A 24,667-nucleotide genomic window follows, 5' to 3' on the forward strand; every position below is an offset into this window, starting at 1 on the left:
GCAGAGAGGCTAACGAAGGCCTAAAATATCAAAAAATAGGCTCAAGGCAGTTTTAAATCGGTTACATGGATACACAGGCAGCATTGTAATCAGTGGAGGAGTAATGCAAGGAGGGACCGCAGACAGGCTAATGAAGGCCCGCAGACAGGCTAATGAAGGCCTAAAATAAAAAAAATAGGCTCATGGCAGTTTTAAATAGGTTACATAGATACACAGGCAGCAATGTGGTCAGTGGAGGAGTATTGCAAGGAGGGACCGCAGACAGGCTAATGAAGGCCCGCAGACAGGCTAATGAATCCCTAAAATAACAAAAAATAGGCTCAAGGCAGTTTTAAATCAGTTACATGGATACACAGGCAGCATTGTGGTCAGTGGAGGAGTATTGCAAGGAGGGACCGCAGACAGGCTTACTAGGCCTAAAATAACAAAAAATAGGCTCAAGGCAGTTTTAAATCGGTTACACGGATACACAGGCAGCATTGTGGTCAGTGGAGGAGTATTGCAAGGAGGGACCACAGACAGGCTAATGAAGGCCCGCAGACAGGCTAATGAAGGCGTAAAATAACAAAAAATAGGCTCATGGCAGTTTTAAATAGGTTACATGGATACACAGGCAGCATTGTGGTCAGTGGAGGAGTATTGCAAGGAGGGACCGCAGACAGGCTAATGAAGGCCCGCAGACAGGCTAATGAAGGCCTAAAATCACAAAAAATAGGCTCAAGGCAGTTTTAAATTGGTTACATGGATACACAGGCAGCATTGTAGTCAGTGGAGGAGTATTGCAAGGAGGGACCGCAGACAGGCTAATGAAGGCCCGCAGACAGGCTAATGAAGGCCTAAAATAACAAAAAATAGGCTCAAGGCAGTTTTAAATTGTTTACATGGATACACAGGCAGCATTGTGGTCAGTGGAGGAGTATTGCAAGGAGGGACCGCAGACAGGCTAATGAAGGCCTAAAATAACAAAAAATAGGCTCAAGGCAGTTTTAAATCGGTTACATGGATACACAGGCAGCATTGTGGTCAGTGGAGGAGTATTGCAAGGAGGGACCGCAGACAGGCTAATGAAGGCCCGCAGACAGGCTAATGAAGGCCTAAAATAACAAAAAATAGGCTCATGGCAGTTTTAAATAGGTTACATGGATATGCAGGCAGCATTGTGGTCAGTGGAGGAGTATTGCAAGGAGGGACCGCAGACAGGCTAATGAAGGCCTGCAGACAGGCTAATGAAGGCCTAAAAAAAAAAAATAGGCTCAAGGCAGTTTTAAATTGGTTACATGGATGCACAGGCAGCATTGTGGTCAGTGGAGGAGTATTGCAAGGAGGGACCGCAGACAGGCTAACAAAGGCCTAAAATATCAAAAAATAGGCTCAAGGCAGTTTTAAATTGGTTACATGGATACACAGGCAGCATTGGGGTCAGTGGAGGAGTATTTCAAGGAGGGACCGCAGACAGGCTAATGAAGGCCCGCAGACAGGCTAATGAAGGCCTAAAATAACAAAAAATAGGCTCATGGCAGTTTTAAATAGGTTACATGGATACACAGGCAGCATTGTGGTCAGTGGAGGAGTATTGCAAGGAGGGACCGCAGACAGGCTAATGAAGGCCCACAGACAGGCTAATGAAGGCCTAAAATAACAAAAAATAGGCTCAAGGCAGTTTTAAATCGGTTACATGGATACACAGGCAGCATTGTAGTCAGTGGAGGAGTATTGCAAGGAGGGACCGCAGACAGGCTAATGAAGGCCTAAAATAACAAAAAATAGGCTCAAGGCAGTTTTAAATCGGTTACATGGATACACAGGCAGCATTGTGGTCAGTGGAGGAGTATTGCAAGGAGGGACCGCAGACAGGCTAACGAAGGCCTAAAATAACAAAAAATAGGCTCAAGGCAGTTTTAAATCGGTTACATGGATACACAGGCAGCATTGTGGTCAGCGGAGGAGGATTGCAAGGAGTGTCTGACACAGTTAGTACTCACAAAAAATAAATAGATGTTAATGTCTCGCAAAACAACAAAAAAAGTGTGGCATACTTAGGTACAGGGGTGGGCTCATCTGCTGAGTTTCTGACAAAGTAATTTGGCAGTAAGTATTTACTGGTGTCAATATAGGACACTGACCCAGACTACTTTAACTAGCATCATAGATGTCAACAAATTGGTATTGTCAGTGCCAGGCATTGAATGATGTCAGCGCATAGACTAATCATTGGTGGAGCTGTGCGAGATAATTTTGCACGTGGTAGAGCACAGTTTGAGCTGGGGGGTGGGGAACTCTCTTGTGGCCGGCGGTACCGTCCCAGGGCCCCTCATGTTACAACGGTGTGTCTGACGTTGGGTGCGCACCACCACCGCCAGAGACACTTCATTGTACTATGAGGGACCCAGTGGCAGTGCCGTCGACCAAAAGCGGGCACACCCACCTCTTCAGACAAACAGCACTGTAACGGGTGCTTGCGCCAAGTGGCGAGACCACGGCCCCGTGGGGGGAATTTTCCCATTGAGGGAGGTGTAAACATGTTGTATGCTGGACAAACAGCTGCTGCAAATTAAGAGATTGGAACACTCAGTAAGACCAGTCCACAAGCAAGACCTTTTTATAGGAAAGCTAGGTGTCGGCCGGGAAAGGTGGGGCAAAATAATTTGAAATCCAGGAGTGGTTCATTTTAATGAAGGTGAGATCATCCACATTTTGGGTAGCCAGACGAGTCCATTTTCGGTTAATATTGAACCAGCAGCACTGAATACTCTTTCTGATAGCACACTAGCTGCTGGGCAAGCAAGCTCCTGCAATGCATATTCTGCCAATTCAGGCCAGGTGTCTAATTTGGATGCCCAGTAATCAAATGGGAATGACGGTCGAGGGAGAACATCAATAAGGGATGAAAAATAGTTAGTAACCATACTTGACAAATGTTGTCTCCTGTCACTTTGAATAGATGCTGCAGTACCTGTCCTGTCTGCGGTCATTGCGAAATCACTCCACAACCTGGTCAGAAAACCCCTCTGTCCAACGCCACTTCTGATCTGTGCACCTCTAACACCTCTGCCCTGTAGCCCCCTGCAGCTTGTGTGAGAACCATCAATGGTGCTGTGTGCTGGGAATGCCTGAATCAAACGGTCTACAAGAGTAGCTTGTTTGGTTGCTAATATTTGTTCGAGGTTCTCATGTGGCATAATATTTTGCAATTTGCCTTTATAGCGAGGGTCAAGGATGCAGGCCAACCAGTAATCGTCATCGCTCATCATTTTAATAATGCGTGGGTCCCTTTTGAGGATACGTAAGGCATAATCCACCATGTGGGCCAAAGTTCCAGTTGTCAAATCTGCGGTTGTGCTGGTTTGAGGGGCAGTTACAGGCAAATCTACGTCACTTGTCTCCCTTAAAAAAACAGAACCCGTCCTTGCAACGCCACTAATTTCTGTTGGCCCAGGATAAGCTTCCTCATTAAAAAAGTACTCATCCCCATCATCCTCCTCGTCCTCCTCCTCCTCTTCGCCCGCTGCCGCGTCCTCTACACGGCCCTGACCAGACAATGGCTGACTGTCATCAAGGCTTTCCTCTTCCTCGGCTGCAGACGCCTGCTCCTTTATGTGCGTCAAACTTTGCATCAGCAGACGAATTAGGGGGATGCTCATGCTTATTATGGCGTTGTCTGCACTAACCAGCCGTGTGCATTCCTCAAAACACTGAAGGACTTGACACAGGTCTTGTAGCTTCTACCACTGCACACCTGACAACTCCATGTCTGCCATCCAACTGCCTGCCTGTGTATCCTCCCACAAATACATAACAGCACGCCTCTGTTCGCACACTCTCTGAAGCATGTGCAGTGTGGAGTTCCACCTTGTTGCCACGTCGATGATTAGGCAATGCTGAGGAAGGTTCCAAGAACGCTGATAGTTCTGCATACGGCTGGAGTGTACGGGCGAACGGTGGATATGCGAGCAAAGTCTGCACACTTTGAGGAGCAGGTCGGGTAACCCCAGATAACTTTTCAGGAAGCACTGCACCACCAGGTTTAAGGTGTGAGCCAGGCAAGGAATGTGTTTCAGTTGGGAAAGGGCTATGGCAGCCATGAAATTCCTTCCGTTATCACTCACTACCTTGCCTGCCTCAAGATGTACAGTGCCCAGCCATGACTGAGTTTCTTTCTGCAAGAATTTGGACAGAACTTCCGCGGTGTGTCTGTTGTCGCTCAAACACTTCATTGCCAATACAGCCTGCTGACGCTTGCCATTAGCTGTCCCATAATGGCACACCTGGTGTGCAACAGTGGCAGCTGCGGATGGAGTGGATGTGCGACTGCGGTCTGTGGACGAGCTCTCGCTTCTGCAGGAGGAGGAGGAAGAGGAGGAGGGGGGGCGAACGCCTACAGCCAACTCTTTCCTTGACCGTGGACTAGGCAGAACTGTCCCAATATTGCTGTCCCCTGTGGACCCTGCATCCACCACATTCACCCAGTGTGCCGTGATGGACACGTAACGTCCCTGGCCATGCCTACTGGTCCATGCATCTGTTGTCAGGTGCACCTTTGTAGTCACAGATTGCCTGAGTGCATGGACGATGCAGTCTTTAACATGCTGTTGGAGGGCTGGGATGGCTTTTCTAGAAAAGAAGTGCCGACTGGGTAGCTCGTAGTGTGGTACAGCGTAGTCCATCAGCGCTTTGAAAGCTTCGCTTTCAACTAACCGGTAGGGCATCATCTCTAAGATTAGTCTAGCAATGTGGGCGTTCAAACCCTGTGTACGCGGATGCGAGGATGAGTACTTCCTTTTCCTAACAAGAGTCTCATGTAGGGTGAGCTGGACTGGAGAGCTGGAGAATGTGGAACTAGCGGTGGTGCCGGTGGACATGGGTGACTGAGAGAGGGTTGGAGATGGTATTCTTGCCTGTGCCCTACATGCAGTGTTTCCTACTACTAACCTGGTGATTCCCTGACCGCTTTGGCCTGGCGACGAAAGCTGCACAGATACCGCAGGTGGCGCGGGAAATGGTGGGCTTACAGGGAGGGAAGGGATGTAGCGTTGCTGACTAGCTTCATTGGCCGAGGGTGCTGCAACCTTTAGGGACGTTTGGTAGTTAGTCCAGGCTTGCAAATGCATGGTGGATAAATGTCTATGCATGCAACTTGTATTTAGACTTTTAAGATTCTGACCTCTGCTTAAGGTAGTTGAACATTTTTGACAGATGAATTGGCGCTGATCATTTGGATGTTGTTTAAAAAAATGCCAGACTGCACTCTTTCTACTATCGGATACCTTTTCAGGCATTGCAGACTGAGCTTCTTTAACCGGATGGCCACGCTGTCCTCCAACTGGTTTTGGTTTTGCCACGCGTTTTTGGCCAGATACGGGCCCGGCAGATGGAACCTGCTGTGATGTTGATGCCTGCTGCGGCTCCTCCTCCTCCGCTTCAGAACTACTGCCGCCTGCACCCTGTTCCCCCAATGGCTGCCAATCGGGGTCAACAACTGGGTCATCTATGACCTCCTCTTCTATGTCGTGTGCAACTTCGTCTGTGTCACCGTGTAAGCCGGTGGTATTGCGTTCGTGACGGGGCACCATAGTCTCAGCTGGGTTTGATTCTGCCTCAGTACACTGCGAGGGCAATGTTCTGGTCTGAGTCAAAGGAACAGCATAGTAATCTGGCTGTGGCTGTGCATCTGTGCACTCCATGTCCGATTCAACTTTTAATGAGCATGGCCTGTTAACTGTTTCACTGTCTAACCCAGGAACGGTATGTGTAAAGAGCTCCATGGAGTAACCTGTTCTGTCGACTGACGCATCCTTCACTGTTGTTCTGGGTGAAGGACACAAGGAAGCGACTTGTTCCTGACCGGGAGCATCCACTGACGATGCACTGCTCTGACATTTGGCACTTTCCGAGGAGGAGGCGAAAGAGCTAGAGGCAGAGTCAGCAATGAAAGCCAATACTTGTTCCTCCTGCTCCGGCTTCAAAAGTGGTTTTCCTACTCCCAGAAAAGAGAGCGTTTGAGGCCTTGTGTAGCCAGACAACGAACCTGGCTCAACAACTCGAGACTTAGGTGCTGTACTGCTTTTACCACGACCACCTGATGCTCCACCACCACTACCATCATTACCAGCTGACAATGACCGCCCACGGCCACGACCTCTTCCACTAGACTTCCTCATTGTTTGCAAAATGTAACCAAAGTAACGGTATTTGTTACTGTAAAACAACTTATAAGGTGAACTCAAACTTCTGTAGGATTTATATATACCTTTATAGGTGCCTGACACTGAAAGGAAAATCAGGCCCAATGTTACACACTAGGTTTTCTGTGCCCCAATAATTTGAGACAGATGGCACACACAGGACCAGCACTCAAGCAGAAATGCCAATCTTAATCTCCCACTATTTTTTTTTTTCTGTGAGAATTAAAAAAAAAACAATGTTACACACTAGGTTTTCTGTGGCACACAATGAGAGACAGATGCCACACACAGGACTGGCACAGAGGCAGACTTGCCAATCTTTATCTCCCACAAATTATTTTTTTTTTAAAAGGGAGAATTTAGAAAAAAAAAAAAAAGGCCCAGTATTACACAGTGGTTTTTGGTGGCACACAATGAGAGACAGATGCCACACACAGGACTGGCACAGAGGCAGACTTGCCAATCTTTATCTCCCACTAATTATTTTTTTTTTTACAGGGAGAATTTACCCCAAAAAAATAAATGGCCAAGTATTACACAGTGGTTTTCGGTGGCACATAATGAGAGACAGATGCCACACACAGGACTGGCACAGAGGCAGACTTGCAATCTTTATCTCCCACTATTTTTTTTTTTTTAAAAGGGAGAATTTAGAAAAAAAAAAAGGCCCAGTATTACACAGTGGTTTTCGGTGGCACACAATGAGAGACAGATGCCACACACAGGACTGGCACAGAGGCAGACTTGCCAATCTTTATCTCTCACTAATTTTTTTTTTTAAAAGGGAGAATTTAGAAATAATAAAAAAAGGCCCAGTATTACACAGTGGTTTTCGGTGGCACACAATGAGAGACAGATGCCACACACAGGACTGGCACAGAGGCAGACTTGCCAATCTTTATCTCCCACTAATTATTATTTTTTTTACAGGGAGAATTTACCCCCCCAAAAAAATGGCCAAGTATTACACAGTGGTTTTCGGTGGCACACAATGAGAGACAGATGCCATACACAGGACAGGCACAGAGGCAGACTTGCCAATCTTTATCTCCCACTAATTATTTTTTTTTTTACAGGGAGAATTTACCCCCAAAAAATAAATGGCCAAGTATTACACAGTGGTTTTCGGTGGCACACAATGGGAGACAGATGCCACACACAGGACTGGCACAGAGGCAGACTTGCCAATCTTTATCTCCCACTAATTATTTTTTTTTTAAAGGGAGAATTTAGAAAAAAAAAAAAAAAGGCCCACTATTACACAGTGGTTTTCGGTGGCACACAATGAGAGACAGATGCCACACACAGGACTGGCACAGAGGCAGACTTGCCAATCTTTATCTCCCACTAATTTTTTTTTTTTTAAAGGGAGAATTTAGAAAGAAAAAAAAAAAAGGCCCAGTATAACACAGTGGTTTTCGGTGGCACACAATGAGAGACAGATGCCACACACAGGACTGGCACAGAGGCAGACTTGCCAATCTTTATCTCCCACTAATTATTTTTTTTTTACAGGGAGAATTTACCCCCCCAAAAAAATGGCCAAGTATTACACAGTGGTTTTCGGTGGCACACAATGAGAGACAGATGCCACACACAGGACTGGCACAGAGGCAGACTTGCCAATCTTTATCTCCCTGCAGTAATCTCAGGAAAGTATGGCAGGCAGCTATAAAAAGGACTGCTGCACACAAAAGTGGGGACAAACACACAAGATAGCTGTGCAGAAAAGAAGGAACAACAGGATTTGTGCTTTGAAAAAAGCAGTTGGTTTGCACAGCGGCGTACACACACAGCAACGCAGCTATCAGGGAGCCTTCTAGGGCAGCCCAATGAGCTACAGCGCTGAGGAAAAAAAAAAGTAGCTTCCACTGTCCCTGCAAACAAAAGGTGCTGTTGGACAGTGGAAATCGCTACAGCACAAGCGGTTTGTGGCTTTATGTACCCTGCCTATCACTATCCCTGCTTCTGAAGAAGCGGCAGCAACCTCTCCCTACGCTCAGATCAGCAGCAGTAAGATAGCGGTCGGCGGGAACCGCCCCTTTATAGCCCCTGTGACGCGGCAGAAAGCAAACCAATCACTGCAATGCCCTTCTCTAAGATGGTGGGGACTGAGATCTATGTCATCACGCTGGCCACACTCTGCGTCCACCTTCATTGGCTGAGAAATGGCGCTTTTAGCGTAATTGAAATGCGACTTTGGCGCGAAAGTCGCGTACCGCATGGCTGACCCCACACAGGGATCGGGTCGGTTTCATGAGACGCCGACTTTGCCAAAAGTCGGCGACTTATGAAAATGAACGATCCGTTTCGCTCAACCCTACTCGCCACATCATTGATTCGTCTAAAACGATCACCGTAGCACCGGTCCAGCTGTTGCAACCACCTCTGGGTAAGACATTCGTCCCTGTCTCTGACAGGAAACATGTACTTCTGTGGGGACATTCGTCTAAGCTTGCTGATCATGCGGGGCTAAAGAGGAACATGCAGCTGATTTCACGGCACTACTGGTGGCCCAAGATGCATCTAGATGCCAGCGATTTTGTCTCTGTTTGTCCCTCGTGCACCCACAATAAGACCCCCAGGAGGCTTCCTACTGGTCGTCTTCTGCCACTGTCTGTACCATCTGCTCCCTGGAGGCATATCTCAATGGATTTCATCACCAACTTGCCAGTGTCTTCTGGTTGTACAGTGATATGGGTCATGTTTGATTGGTTTTCCAAGATGAGTCACTTCGTCCCTTTGTGCGGTCCACCCTCTGCACCCAATCTGGCAGGGTTGTTTGTTTAACATGTATTTTATCTTCATAGTTTACCGCTTCATATTGTGTCTGACAGGGGAGTGCAGTTTGTGTCCTGATTCTGGCAATCCCTCTGCAAGCAGCTGGATGTCTCTCTGGACTTCTCCTCGGCATATCACCCACAATCCAAGGGCAAGGTGGAACGGGTGAACAAGGTACTCGCCAACTACCTGTGTTATGTTGTCAATGTACACCACAGTGACTGGTTTGCCTTGTTGCCATGGGCAGAGTTCTCTTACAACAACCATGCCAGTGAGTCTTCTTCTAATACTCTGTTCTTAGTGGTTCATGGGTGCCACCCTAGGACTCCAACTCCCTTTAACACCTCTTCTAATAATCCAGCAACTGAAATTCTGGCTAGAGACTTCTCCAAGATCTGGTCCGAGACCAAGGCTTCTTTGGAGCAGGCATCTGTGTGGATGAAAGATCACGCAGAAAGAAATGTCTGGATTCCCCTCCATTTCAACCTGGGGACAAGGTATGGCTCTCTTCTAGGCACAGTCACCTCAAGGTTCCCTTCTACAAATTTGCTCCTCGGTTTATTGTTCCATTTGAAGTGCTTTGGAGAATCAATGAAGTATGCTACTGGCTGAAATTACCTCCCTTGTTTGCTGATTTAAAACTCTTTTCATATCTCTCTCCTTAAACCTGTTGTCCTTGAACGCTACTTCCGGGATCCTGGTATTCTTCCTTCCCTTACAGTATCTCTGCTGGTGATGTCTTCGAGGTCAAGGCCATACTTGATGTGAAACGTAGAGGGAAAATAACACTGTTTTTGGTTGACTGGAAGGGTTTTGGTCCAGAGGAACAGTCTTGGGAACCGAGAGAGAATATTAATGCTCCTTGTCTCATGCATAGTTTCTTGGCGGGCTTGAAAAGGAGGGGGCATAAGGGAGGAGGTACTGTAATTACCTGGTCAGCAGGAGATCAGGCTCCGTCTGACCGCAGGCATTCCTCTGTTTCCCACAATCTTACCCTGTCCCCTGCATGTGCAGCTGTCAAATGACTTAAAGGACCTGTGCTTCCTTTTCTTATAATCACCTTTCAGCCAATCACTGAGAGGCCTATCTATAATTAAGGTCCTCACTTCCTTTAGGATGTGCCTTGGCAACTTTGTGCTTTGTGCTATGTTGCATTTCTCAGGTCCCAGACCAGTGCCTGCTTGTTCAGCCTTGTCTCGCTTTATATTAATATACCAATTTATTGATGCAATTAAACAAGAATTCTTGTCCATTCTGCTTAGTAAGTCACATTACTGTTTTCCTTGTGTTAACAATGAATGTAATGATTTTCAACAAAGTTCATTCCATTTGTCCCTTAACCCCTTACTGACCGCATATATGCCTTTTAACGGCGGCAGTTAAAAGGCCTTTTCCTCAGTGCCCCCCAGCATCAGAAAATCTCCGAAGTCTTGGCTACCAGGGGTAGCTAAGACCCCAGAGTACATGATTTGGGTCTGTTTTTACCGTCCTCAATGTTGTGATCACCGTTATTCACCGAAAAAATGGTTTCCCATTTATTTCTCTCTCCTCTGATGTCTCGCTTTATACTAATATCAAGTGTTTTCCTCTAGTGCCGGGGTTCTGCCTACCTATCATCTACCTGCGGACTCTGATGGTGCCCTCTGGATCTTCCGGATCACCTTCTCCAGGTCCCTGGATTTCTCACTCACCTCCTCTCGGTTCTACTGTTAATCTTGGGTCAGATCCTCTGGTCTTTGAGCTATTGCACTTGAGCCTCCCTGGTTTTACAGGGTCAATCCCTGTTATAGGAGTTTGCTCGCTGGTAGTGTTGAGCGATACCGTCTGATACTTGAAAGTATCGGTATCGGATAGTATCGGCCGATACCCGAAAAGTATCGGATATCGCCGATACCGATACCCGATACCAATACAAGTCAATGGGACACCAAGTATCGGAAGGTATCCTGATGGTTCCCAGGGTCTGAAGGAGAGGAAACTCCCCTTCAGGCCCTGGGATCCATATTAATGTGTAAAATAAAGAATACAAATAAAAATTATTGATATACTCACCCTCTGACGCACCCTGGTTGTAACCGCCAGCCTCCGTTCATAAGATTGAGCGCTTGAAAGTCCTTAGATGACGTCGCGGCCTGTGATTGGTCGCGGAGCGGTCACGTGACCGCAACGCGACCAATCACAGGCCGCGACGTCATCTAAGGACTTTCAAACGCTCATTCTTATGAACGGAGGCTGGCGGTTACATAGGTAAGGTCCAGGCTGTGTCGGAGAGGTGAGTGTATCAATATTTTTTATTTTTATTCTTTATTTTACACATTAATATCGATCCCGATACCGATTACCGATATCACAAGAGTATCTGATCTCGGTATCGGAATTCCGATACAGCAAATATCGGCCGATACCCGATACTTTTGGTATCGGAATGCTCAACACTACTCGCTGGAGCTCACTCGGGAGATTTCATTGTTTTGGTCCTGAGGGTTCTCCCTTGTAGGCTCTCCTTTCTAAGAGACTAAATAAAGCTTTACAATTCATCTGACATCCTTGTCCGGGTGGTTCCTAGGGTTCAGCTTCCACGGCGTCCTCTGTTTTCATGCAAATTCACTAACCTTGCTCTGCCTGTCTTGACGTGAATGACGTGACACCACAATTTGTCTTATTTTGGTCCACCAAGGATATTAGTGGGTAAGAAGAGTAGGGCATTATGGAATGGTAGGCACACATGTCATTTCAAAAGATATATGCTACCTCTAATATCGACACCATCACTTTGAGTCTAATAGTCTGCCTGATCAAAAATTACTATGCAAGATCATTTACGGACCATTTTTTAAATAAAAAAAAACATGAAGTATGTCAGTGTACCATGTTATTAAATGTACTGTTGCTTACTATCAGGTTGCCATTCATTTTGTGAGGTAATTTTGACATTACAAAGGTTGTGTTTGCATTAAATGATTTGAATGGAGTTGGATATAATTTTATGAGATCTCAGAGTGTTATACATATCTCTTCAGATTTTTTACTGCAAATTGCATTTTGTGAAAAATTTGCCAATCCTCGTGAATACGAATATTAAATGTTTGATCATCATAGCTTGTTAGCATTTTGAAGTGAATTCTCAGAGTAATGCAAATCCAGTGAAGGGATTGATAAAGAGGAAAGGCAGCGGAGTAGCTACAGGAGTGGTTGATTAATCCGGCAGTGGCGTTCAGGCTTCATTGAAGTGGAGTTAGCATATTAGTTGTTAGTCCCTGCATCAACTGTCCATTGACTTTTATTTCACACTTACATCTTGAATGTGTTGAATTTGCAACACATGTTAGACTGCTATTTTACAAGTTTCTGATATTACATTTACTTTTCTTACTATTAATACTGATGTCTATCAACTAAATTATTCAAGCTCAAAACACAACTATAGTAAATTAGTTATTAACAAACACAATGAAAAGAACATGGAGCTGTCACTATGTTCACATTAATCTTTTCAATTTTCTAGTTATTGCTTGATTGATGACAAGGCCATAACTGCAGCATATGGCAAGACAGTTATCAAATGTATACCTGGAAGATTTATGAGTATGTGACTGAGGCAATGATAAAAGTGATCTACTGTTCAAAAGTTTGAAGTCACCTTTTTTGATGAACTGATAAATGTTAAGCTGTGAAAGGACATTAATCAAGATAATATATTGCACAACACCATTCATTTCTCTGTTGATCAGCCATTTGTTTTTTCTCAACAAGATGTAGATATTATCTTTTTAGGGGTCATTTGATGTTAGGAAGATTTGATCTTTTTATGCTTAAATTTGAAATTGGCATGGTTAAAATGTTTCTCATCATTACAAAAAATTATTAATGGAATTACATCAATTTTTTGCTGTAAATACAATATTTATTTTTACTCACACAGCACCATTAATTTCCACAGCACTTCACAAACATCATCATCACTATTGCTATTAGAGCACAAAATCTAAATTCCCTATCAGCATGTCTTTGGTGTGTAGGATAAAGCTGAGCACACAGTGAAAAACCTATGCAAACATGGAGAGAACATACAATCTTCTTGCAGATGTTGTTGATGAGAGTCTACCCCAGGATCCCAGTGCTGCAAGACTACAGTACAGTTCGTAGCACTGTTCCACCAGGTTGCCATATAATGAGAAATATGGTGTTCAGGTCACTGGGCATGTTTTGGAAATTCCTCAGCCGCAATGATCAAGTATTGATTGTATTGAATGTAATGAAAAATGAGATTGACCTTTGAAATCTCTTTATGATATGACTTTTATGGTTTTTGATTGCTTTTTCTGCTTTCTGATTAGATCCTAAGCCAGGGTTGTAATCCATGTAAGCTGAGATGTAATACAAACTGGAGCACAGATCATTTTTTAATTCTTGCTATTTTACTCCACTTTTAAAAAGTGGATGGAAATGTGTGTGGATATCTATGCAAAAAAGGTATAAGCCAGATTTATGAATTGCAACTTTTTAAAACGTACCAACAGAGTCATAATTCTCAATCTCAGCCATACCCACTTATGTAAATATTTTTGTCTCATACCATGTGTGCCAATTTATTGATGCAATTAAACAAGAATTCTTGTCCATTCTGCTTAGTCACATGACTGTTTTTCTAGTGTTAACAACGAATATAATGATTTTCCACAAATTTCATTCCATTTGTCCCTTAACCCCTTACTGACCGCCGATATGCCTTTTAACGGCGCCAGTTAAGAGGCCTTATTCCTCAGCACCCCTCAGCATCAGAAAATGTTCGAACTCTCGGCTACCAGGGGTAGCTGAGACCCCAGAGAACATGATTCTGGTCTGTTTTTACCGTCTTCAATGTTGTGATTAGTGTTGAGCGATACCGTCCGATACTTGAAAGTATCGGTATCGGAAAGTATCGGCCGATACCGGCAAAGTATCGGATCTAATCCGATACCGATACCCGATACCAATACAAGTCAATGGGACTAAAGTATCGGACGGTATCCCTGATGGTTCCCAGGGTCTGAAGGAGAGGAAACTCTCCTTCAGGCCCTGGGATCCATATTAATGTGTAAAATAAAGAATTAAAATAAAAAATATTGCTATACTCACCTCTCCGACGCAGCCTGGACCTCACCAAGGGAACCGGCAGCGTTCTTTGCTTAAAATGCGCGCGTGTACTTCCTTCCGTGACGTCACGGCTTGTGATTGGTCGCGTGCCGCCCATGTGGCTGCGACGCGACCAATCACAGCAAGCCGTGACGTAATTTTCAGATCCTGAATGCCTAATTCTAGGCATTCAGGATTTTAAAATTACGTTCCGGCTTGTGATTGGTCGCGTCGCGGTCACATGGGCGACGCGACCAATCACAAGCCGTGACGTCACGGGAGGCAGGAAATGCGCGCATTTTAAAATTACGTCACGGCTTGTGATTGGTTGCGTGCCGCCCATGTGACCGCGACGCGACCAATCACAGCAAGCCGTGACGTAATTTTCAGGTCCTGAATGCCTAATTCTAGGCATTCAGGATTTTAAAATTACGTTCTGGCTTGTGATTGGTCGCGTCGCGGTCACATGGGCGACGCGACCAATCACAAGTCGTGATGTCACGGGAGGCAGGAAACGCGCGCATTTTAAAATTACGTCACGGCTTGTGATTGGCTGCGTGCCGCCCATGTGACCGCGACGCTACCAATCACAGCAAGCCGTGACGTAATTTCAGGTCCTGAATGCCTAATTCTGCATTCAGGACCTGAAATTACGTCACGGCTTGCTGTGATTGGTCGCGTCGCGGTCACATGGGTGGCACGCAACCAATAACAAGCCGTGACGTAATTTTAAAATGCGCGCGTTTCCTGCCTCCCGTGACGTCACGGCTTGTGATTGGTCGCGTCGCCCATGTGACCGCGACGCGACCAATCACAAGCCGGAACGTAATTTTAAAATCCTGAATGCCTAGAATTAGGCATTCAGGACCTGAAAATTACATCACGGCTTGCTGTGATTGGTCGCGTCGCGGCCACATGGGCGGCACGCAACCAATCACAAGCCGTGACGTCACGGAAGGAAGTAAACACGCGCATTTTAAGCAAAGAACGCTGCCGGTTCCCTCGGTGAGGTCCAGGCTGCGTCGGAGAGGTGAGTATAGCAATATTTTTTATTTTAATTCTTTATTTTACACATTAATGTTGTTTCGATACCGATACCTGATACCACAAAAGTATCGGATCTCGGTATCGGAATTCCGATACCCGCAAGTATCGGCCGATACCCGATACTTGCGGTATCGGAATGCTCAGCACTAGTTGTGATCACCGTTATTCACCGAAAAAAATGGTTTCTCATTTATTTCTCTCTCCTCTGATATGATCTAGCATACCAGAGGAGAGAGAAATGGGGTCCCCCAAGTCCACCCAGTACCTATGACCAGACCCTCCTACTCCATCCCACAGCTCTCCATGTCATCTTCCCGGAACAAAATGGCGGGCGCATGGGCAGTGTGCCCACTGAGATCTGTAGGCCAGTGTGATGGTGTTATATGCTATGTGGGTATCATTTTGTGTATATTTCTATTTTACTTATTTTCATGGTGTTGAGTTGTTATTTGCCATCTGATATTCTCCCCACAGTTCTGTATTGTTATCTCTCAACAGAGTCAGTGAATAATGTTGTTTGCTAATATGCTAATGACATGTTGACCTAGCTTGCTGAAACAATGAGCCCCTACGACCCACCCCCCTAACTTGTGAATGGGGAGGTGAGACACAGACCAGTCTTGTTTGGAACTAGGAAGTGAAGACAGCATGTCAGAGAGAAGGGGAAGCATATGGACCATTTTTTATCCTCTGTGTGCTGGATTGTAGGATTCTCAGTGTGGTGGATTATATGGACCTTTCGTGTTTTTGCCTAAATAAAAGTTCTGGAATTGTTCACTATTCTCTTGCTCTGTTGATTGTGTGATACCGGAGAAGGAACCTGTGACAGCCAGCACCCGGCTACAATAGGAGATTTTTCCTATTTTTTCATTTTGATCACTGATATAGACCCTATCACAGTGATCAAAGTAAAAACCGGAAATCAAACCCCTTTTATCACCTCCTTAGTTAGGTAAAAATAATGAAATTTTAATCAAAATGTATTTTTTAAATTTTTTCATTAGGGTTAGGATTAGGGCTAGGGTTAGGGTTTAGGCTAGGATTAGGGTTGGGCTATGGTTAGGGTTGGGGCTACAGTTAGGGTTGGGGTTAGAGCTAGGGTTAGGGTTGGGCTAGATTCAGGGTTGGGATTAGGGTGAGAGCTAGGGTTAGGGTTAGTTAGGGTTGGGGTTAGGGTTGTATTAGGGCTAGTGTTGTGTTGGGGTTAGGGCGGTGTTGGTGCTAGTGTTGTGGTTAGGGTTATGGTTGTGGTTATGGTTGGAATTACAGTTAAGGTTGGGATTAGGGTTAGGGGTTTGTTGGGGTTAGGGCTGTGATTAGGGCTGCGTTAGGGTTTGAGTTAGCATTGAGGGGTTCCACTGTTTAGGTACATCAGGGGGTCACCAAATGCTACATGCCACCTGCCATTGATTCCATCCAATTTTACATTCAAAAAGTCAAATGGTGCTCCCTCCCTTCTGAGCCCTGCCAAACAGTGACTATCCCCCACATACGGAGTATCGGTGTACTCAGGAGAAATTGTACAACAAATGTCGTGGTCCATTTTATCCTGTAACCCTTGTAAAACTAAAAAAAGTTTGTCTAAAGTAAATTTGAACATTTTTGCCAAATTTCCATTTTTTTCATAAATAAACCTAAGTCATATCAACGAAATGTTACAACTATCATGAAGTACAATATGCCACGTAAAAAAGAATCTCAGAATCAGTGGAATCCGTTGAAGCGTTCCAGAGATATATCCTCATAAAGTGACAGTGGGCGAATTTAAAAAATTGGGTTTGTCTGTAATTACAATATTGGATTGTCACTAAAGGGTTAATACTTGCTAAGTTATCAAATATGTGTTTGAAAAGACTTGAAGACATAAGGAAATAAGTTCATTTCATACCAACTGTGAAATACAACGCCGAGTAGAAGAATCTGACTGTCCTATTGTTATATGCACATAAAAATAGATTTAATATATATTAAGCGCAAAATGGTTAATTATCACGATAGTGTGCAATTACATAGATTTTAGCGTAAGCAAGATTATAATTATTGAGGAACACAATCAGCTGTCCAATAACAGCATGAAACATATTTTTCATTGCCTTTTTTTTACATAGATTCACCTACACTAATCCATAAGAAACACATTACACTAAATGTTGGATTTGCGTTAACTAAGGAGAAGTTTCAATGTTGTTCATTGTAAATTAATCCTCACAAACATAATAATAATTAGTATAATGATGTTCATTGCTTTAAGATTGTTTATCCAATTTTCAGGACAGTTTGATGCATTGTCATTGACAAGCAATATAAGAACATTTACTCCTATGATATCAATGATCATAGATACTTATAGTAATTGATTTAAATGTTATTCCTTATGAGCTGCCTTTAATGCAAAGAAAAGCAGGTTTTTTCATGCCAGAAGCAGCTTGGAAGATAGAAACGGGTATACTTTACAATGAATCAATAACGAATAACTCAACTGAAATCCCTTGCTTATCATTACAGTGAAGAAGTCTGGGAGGAGATATAAATGGAATGCAAATACTAATTGCAAGTCTAATTTGCTGTCTTCAGTTAACTCATTTGCCTTTCAGCCTACAGTGCCTGGAAATCTGCAATTCAAACACTGTGATCTGGAAAACTGTTACATGCACTGAATTGCTGTATGCACGGTTTCTGCTACATTCTCTTGACACATTTTACACTAGATAATTGCTTTTATGGTCTAGTTTGCTTAGTTCACCTTAGTGCAAAAAAAAACTTTATGTTGTTTTGCCTATTTACAAACTGTATGTAATTAGTGCTTTGATTTCTTAATTTTTCATTATATTATGAATGTCTAAGGTTTTGCACTGTGCTTTTTCCCTCGTTCTTGGTCGTGTTGGGGCTTACGTCTGAACCCCTCGCAAAGTGGGATACGGGTGTATGTGCCGAAGGAACATAGACTTTAATGCTACAGAGTCAAACTGGGCTCTGTCATGCATCATTTTTGGTGTGTATACCTACTGGAGACAAACCCTCAGATGCTGTCTACCACATCTGAATGCCTGCCTTCACTAGGAATAAATGCCCGAAAATGATGAGCATCAGAGCACATGTTGACTCAGTCAGCACCACTATAATCAATGGCACTGTCGACACATGTGCCCTAATCCCATTTTTAGGGAGGTTCGGACATAAGCCCCGATGGAACAAATGAATGTGGGCAAAAAAGTTGTGAGAAAGGGCTGTAACCTTATTTTGCACAAAGTATTTTTACTTTGATTTACTTAAATCACAAACTTTCAGGGTGTAACTAAAAGGGAGGGGTCAACGGGGTAATGGAAAGGACATAATGCATCTTTTGCAAAGTTTTTACTGATTCAAAGGATTACATTTAGAGCAGCGCAAATCTTTTAAAATGAGATTTTGCCAGATTTGCCTAATTTTTCCAGGAAATTTAATTCAGCACAAATTGGTTTGCAGTGTTTTGAAGGTACTTCTAAGCCTCTAATTGCTCTGGAAAATGTATGTGAACTATTCTCTGTATTACATGTTGCATCCTATTTGGCTGTGTTATAGCATTTTATGTGATAGCTACAAAATAACAGTGGGTAGCCAGCCATCAGCTAGTGATGGCAGTTATTTTAGGTGAATCTCACTGAGTGAGTCATAAATTATTAAAATTCTCCAGGTTTGGCAAATTTCTAAAAATTCAACATAAATTTGATTCAAATTAAATTTATTTGCTTATCTATTATTACTTCCCTTCTTTGGCACGAAATATATGCACACAGCTATAATGCGGTCATGGCCATGAATCATAATGGTAAAATTATACACTGAGATTATATTTTGCTTGGAGTAATACAAATGCTTTCTTTAGGTAGGCTATAGAAGCACATCTTGAAACTTTCCCTTGAATTTATCATAACATAACATGTTATATCTACAATATGCTATAATGTTTTATAGTGCTGATAAATGGTTCTTTCTACTAATAATCATTTTTATTATGACTTAGTTGATCGTGATGGACATGTGTCTTTTTTCCAAGTGTACTAACTATAATTGTGGCTTTGAGCTCTAGATACATAATGTTTTATGGCTCCTTTCAGACATATAAGCTGCATCAAAAACTTAGCTGACATTAATGACTAGAATGAAGGTGTTTGAAATTCCCCCTCTTGACCAGGTACAGTCACTAAAATCTAATTTAATACTAGCATGAAACAAATCGTAAAAGACTATCATACATTTCAGAATATCAGAACACTCATTGATTACTAACTCCATGACTTCTGGAACCATTACCATCCATCACTTCTATTGGACCAGCTGCAGTAGGAGGTACAGCAGTCAGTATAGACTAACTATAGTACCAATAAACCTATTTGCTAAACAAGAAACTACAGACTCAAATGACATCTTACCATGTCATCGTCACAGTTAGCACATTTAAATCAATACGCCCAACTATCCACTTATCTGTTAGTACTGTTAGCAATACAGTCAATGTGTTTACGTAGTTATCAATCATTGTCTTCTCCCTTTATCTTCACAGTTCTGATCCTTTTATTCATCTCATGACATCAACTCGGACTAGATGGATGTGACAGCATCTTTTGTGTGGACCAGAATTCACTTTCTGAATGTAAAGGTCCGTTTCCATTGGCTGATCTACATTACAAAATGACAACCAATTAGCTGCTTGACGGATGATCAACAATAATTGAATAGGTTGTTTACATAAGTTAACCCAGCTTCAGGAGCACACTGAACAGTCTGTAATAATTGTTCATAGGGTGCCATGTTCTCCTAAGCACAAGTCCTGTTTACACAGGACAATGTGCAACTGAGAACAATGATCCGTTTTGCAGCAGAAAGCTCATATCACAAAACCAAACAAGCATTTTGCTAATTCATTGGGTGATTGGCTGACTGCTTAGATTATCAAAAATGAACATTCCTTCCAGTCTAAATGGTCATTAAGTCTGTAAGACTCACATCGACAGTCCCAAAAGGACTTCAGTCCAACAAAAGATGCAGAGAGATTCATCTTAATTGCCATAATAATAGAGGGACCAGAACAGGGTATAAATAGAAGACTATGATCTGTAACTACATGATGCATTATATACTCTAAACATATTAAAAAATATTAGTACTGACCAGATATAATGAATCTACTCCAACAAAATTTTGCCAAAATTATACAAAAATTTTGAAAGATGTAAAACAGACTTTACTGTTTCAGAATAAATTCATCAAGTAAAAAAATTGTTCACACAGGTAATAGGCGCCATAATCAGAAGAGAGACTATACTAAAACCATCTTAGGATCCAGCGATTTTTACAGCGTATATGATAGTGGACACGATGTGGACAAAATGCTTGCAATTGTTGTAGGCACATACAGCACAGGAAAGATGTATCCAATAAAAAGTTTTATTACATGTTTATTAAAGTTTTATTAAACTTTTATTAAAGTTTAAATATTTATCTGGTGGTTGCAACCTTTTGCTTTGATGACTGTTTTGCACACTCTTGCCATTCTCTTGATGAGCTTCAAGAGGTAGTCACCGGGAATGGTTTTCACTTCACAGGTGTGCCCTGTCAGGTATAATAAGTGGGATACGCAGCTGATAGTCCTACTGAATAGACTGTTAGAATTTGTATTATGGCAAGAAAAAAGAAGCTAAGTAAAGAAAAACAAGTGGCCATCATTACTTTAAGAAATGAAGGTCAGTCAGTCCGAAAAATTGGGAAAACTTTGAAAGTGTCCTTAAATGCAGTGGCAAAAACCATCAAGCGCTACAAAGAAACTGGCTAACATGAGGACTACCCCAGGAAAGGAAAACCAAGAGTCACCTCTGCTTCTGAGGATAAGTTTACCTGAGTCACCAGCCCCAGAAATCGCAGGTTAACAGCAGCTCAGATTAGAGACCAGGTCAATGCCACACAGAGTTCTAGCAGCAGACACATCTCTACAACAACTGTTAAGAGGAGACTTTGTGCAGCAGGCCTTCATGGTAAAATAGCTGCTAGGAAACCACTGCTAAGGACAGGCAACAAGCAGAAGAGACTTGATTGGGCTGCAGAACACAAGAAATGGACATTAGACCAGAGGAAATCTTTGCTTTGGTCTGATGAGTCCAAATTTGAGATCTTTGGTTCCAACCACTGTGTCTTTGTGTGACGCAGAAAAGGTGAACGGATGGACTCTACATGCCTGGTTCCCACCGTGAAGCATGGAGGAGGACATGTAATGGTGTGGGGGTGCTTTGCTGGTGACACTGTTGGGGATTTATTCAAAATTGAAGGCATACTGAACCAGCATAGCTACCACAGCATCTTGTAGCGGCATGCTATTCCATCCGGTTTGCGTTTAGTTGGACCATCATTTATTGTTCAACAGGACAATGACCCCAAACAGACCTCCAGGCTGGGTAAGGGCTATTTGATCAAGAAGACGAGTGATGGGGTGCTACGCCAGATGACCTGGCCTCCACAGTCACCAGACCTGAACCCAATCGAGATGGTTTGGGGTGAGCTGGACCGCAGAGTGAAGGCAAAAAGGAAAACAAGTGCTAAGCATCTCTGGGAACTCCTTCAAGATTGATGGAAGACCATTCCCAGTTACTACCTCTTGAAGCTCATCAAGAGAATGCCAAGAGTGTGCAAAGCAGTTATCAAAGCAAAAGGTGGCTACTTTGAAGAACCTAGAATATAAGACATATTTTCAGTTGTTTCACACTTTTTTGTTAAGTATATATTTCCACATGTGTTAATTCATAGTTTTGATGCCTTCAGTGTGAATGTACAATTTTCATAGTCATGAAAATACAGAAAAATCTTTAAATGAGAAGGTGTGTCCAAACTTTTGGTCTGTACTGTACAATGCAACATCTCCTCCCCTCTTGTTAGTCCTGTTTCTAATAAATAAATTGTAGCCTTCAAGGTTTTTATTCTAATTATGTGAATCATCCCACCAAGTTTCAGTGATGCATATAACATCATATCTCTATTTCTGTGTTAGTATCTCTAATTAGCTTTGTTTGTTTCCCACGCTCTGTGCACTTGTACAGACACAGTTTAGTTTGTAGTCAGTGTATTTTGTGCCTCAATTTTCATTCTGAAGTTGATGTTTTTGTTCTTTATTTCTACTTTTAACAGCAGGGTTCTCAAAAGAATTCATTAGCTACATATTTTTTCTGGCCATATATTTCTCATCCCGCATTGCTGTATTTTAAAGCTCTCCTGATGAGTGTAGCAAGTCATCTACCAAATATGCGTTTTCCTGTATTCTTAAGATGCAGTCCATCTCTTGCAAGGAGTGCATCATACAGGTAATTCTCTCCAAGGTCAAGAAACACAAAATGTTGTTGTTTAATGTACCATCGACATAGCCAGTTGTTCACCTGTAGAATCCTGTTCCATCTCCTTGGTCCATTTCCATCTACTGGGAGGGTGGATGAGAAGATGACCTGCACTCCCAGTTCCTTCACTTTCAAGCCTAGTTCATCAAAGTCTCTCCATATATTCTCTAGTTTTTTTTGGATACGTCAATTGTTCCTTCTTGTATTAGTAGACAATCAGTAGAATATGATTGAAAGCATCAGCGATAAACTGCAGTGCTAACATATTCATCAAGTAAAATGAATTGATCATGTGTTGCTTGCAATACAGCCAGATTCTGAGCAATACAAATATTAGTAAAGTAATAATAAATCCTCATAAATATAATGGAATCCTATGGAAACCAACTTGCACATTATGTAATTGGCTAGGAAAAGCTAGAACACTAAAGCAATAAACTAATCAGCCAAAAAATGTAATGAATAATTGATAAAAAGGTATAAAGGGAACCTGTCACCAGGTTTTCTTAATATTAAATACATCCAGCTCCTTTCAGCCCTCTTTTACAACATACTATGGTGTATGTATGTCTCCAATGCTCTCTGCAAGGCACACAAAAGACCTTTTATTATATTTGCAGATGGAAGGGTCTGGTCTGATTGGCATCTTTAGCCTTGATCCTGCACTGAAACTGTCACCCACTGGTTTGCCAACTAAACTTGCATCTTGTCAACTTGCTTGTGTAGCAGTCGTTGTCTTAGTAACTTGTGGATTTTGCTTTTTTTCAAGAAGTGATGGTGAGAGCTCAACCTCACTGTAAGATTCTAAGCTGCCATTATTTCTCGCACAAATATTTGTATGTTACCTGTTTTCATGTGCAAGAGGAAGTAGGCCACTCTCCAAAGCATATTGCACTATAGATACCAAGAACAAAAACTATAGCCAGAAACAGTACATGAGTTTGACAACTTAATCAGAGAATGTTTTCAGTGATTTACAACCACAACTGGGACAGATGTTGAGGCCTCCACAACTGCAAGTTGCATCTCTTTCCACTAAACGGCAGGGTTAGCTATTTCCTCCTCTACTTCCAGTTCCTGCTCAACCAACATGCCCTCATCCCCAATAATCATAGGTTCCATCATTGATTTCATACAGTGATCACATTACCATGCTTTTGCCATGGCAAAGTTCTGCCAAGCAGATTTACAACTTGAAAGTCTGGGATAGTAAAGCTACATAGTGGAACAGTTAAACACTAAAAATGAGCTTTGGTTAAGTTGATATACATGCAGCATATAACGCATGTTCACTTTGGCCATGAAGTGTAAAAAACCTACAAGAAGAAAAATAAGCATAAACCCTGCTGTAACTAAATAACTAAAAAGCAAAAGTGCATCTACATAACAAAGAGTTCTTAGTAATACTGTTTATGATCAAAAATAGCATAAAAGACATCCCACAGTCAACAAGGTGACCCTGATAGGGACAGACCTACGCTGTCCAATATTAAAAACCCCACAATATATCAGAGTTGACCTCAGTGTGTGAGTAAGGGCAGGCGAAAGGACTGGGTCCCGCTCTGTGGGCACCAGCCTGGGGAAGCCTTTAAATGTAATTTCCAGCTCAAGTGAGGGAAGCCACACCCCAGCATGCACAGAATGCAAAAATACAAAGAAAACACAAAAATTGAACTTGGATAAAGTTGGTATACATGCAGCACATAAACGTATGTTCACTTTGGCCATGAAGCATAAAAAACCTACAAGAAGCAAAATGAACATAAACCCTGCTTTAACTAAATAAGTAAAAAACAAAAGTGCATCTAAATAACACAGGGTTCTTAGTAATACTGTTTTTGATAAAAAAAAAATAGCATAAAAGTCATCCCAAGGTGACTCTGATGGGACGGTCCTACGCTGTCCAATATTAACAACCTTAGCATGTGTCATAGTTGACCTCAGTGTGTGAATAAGGGCAGCCAAAGGATCAGGTCACGACCTTGCTTCTTGTAGGTTATTTATAGTGGAAAAGTGGCAGCTGTGCATCAAGAGACAAATGGCCTCACTGTAAACTTGAACTTGGAATTGTGAACAATACCCAGAATATTTTCACTGCCTAACAGTAATGCAAAGTAACCCACACTCCATGCTCATGTTTTGAATTTACTAGTGCAAGATTTTTTCACAAACATACACTCTTGA

The sequence above is a fragment of the Ranitomeya variabilis genome, chromosome 2 (assembly GCF_051348905.1).
Source record: "Ranitomeya variabilis isolate aRanVar5 chromosome 2, aRanVar5.hap1, whole genome shotgun sequence".
Taxonomy (NCBI): Eukaryota; Metazoa; Chordata; class Amphibia; order Anura; family Dendrobatidae; genus Ranitomeya; species Ranitomeya variabilis.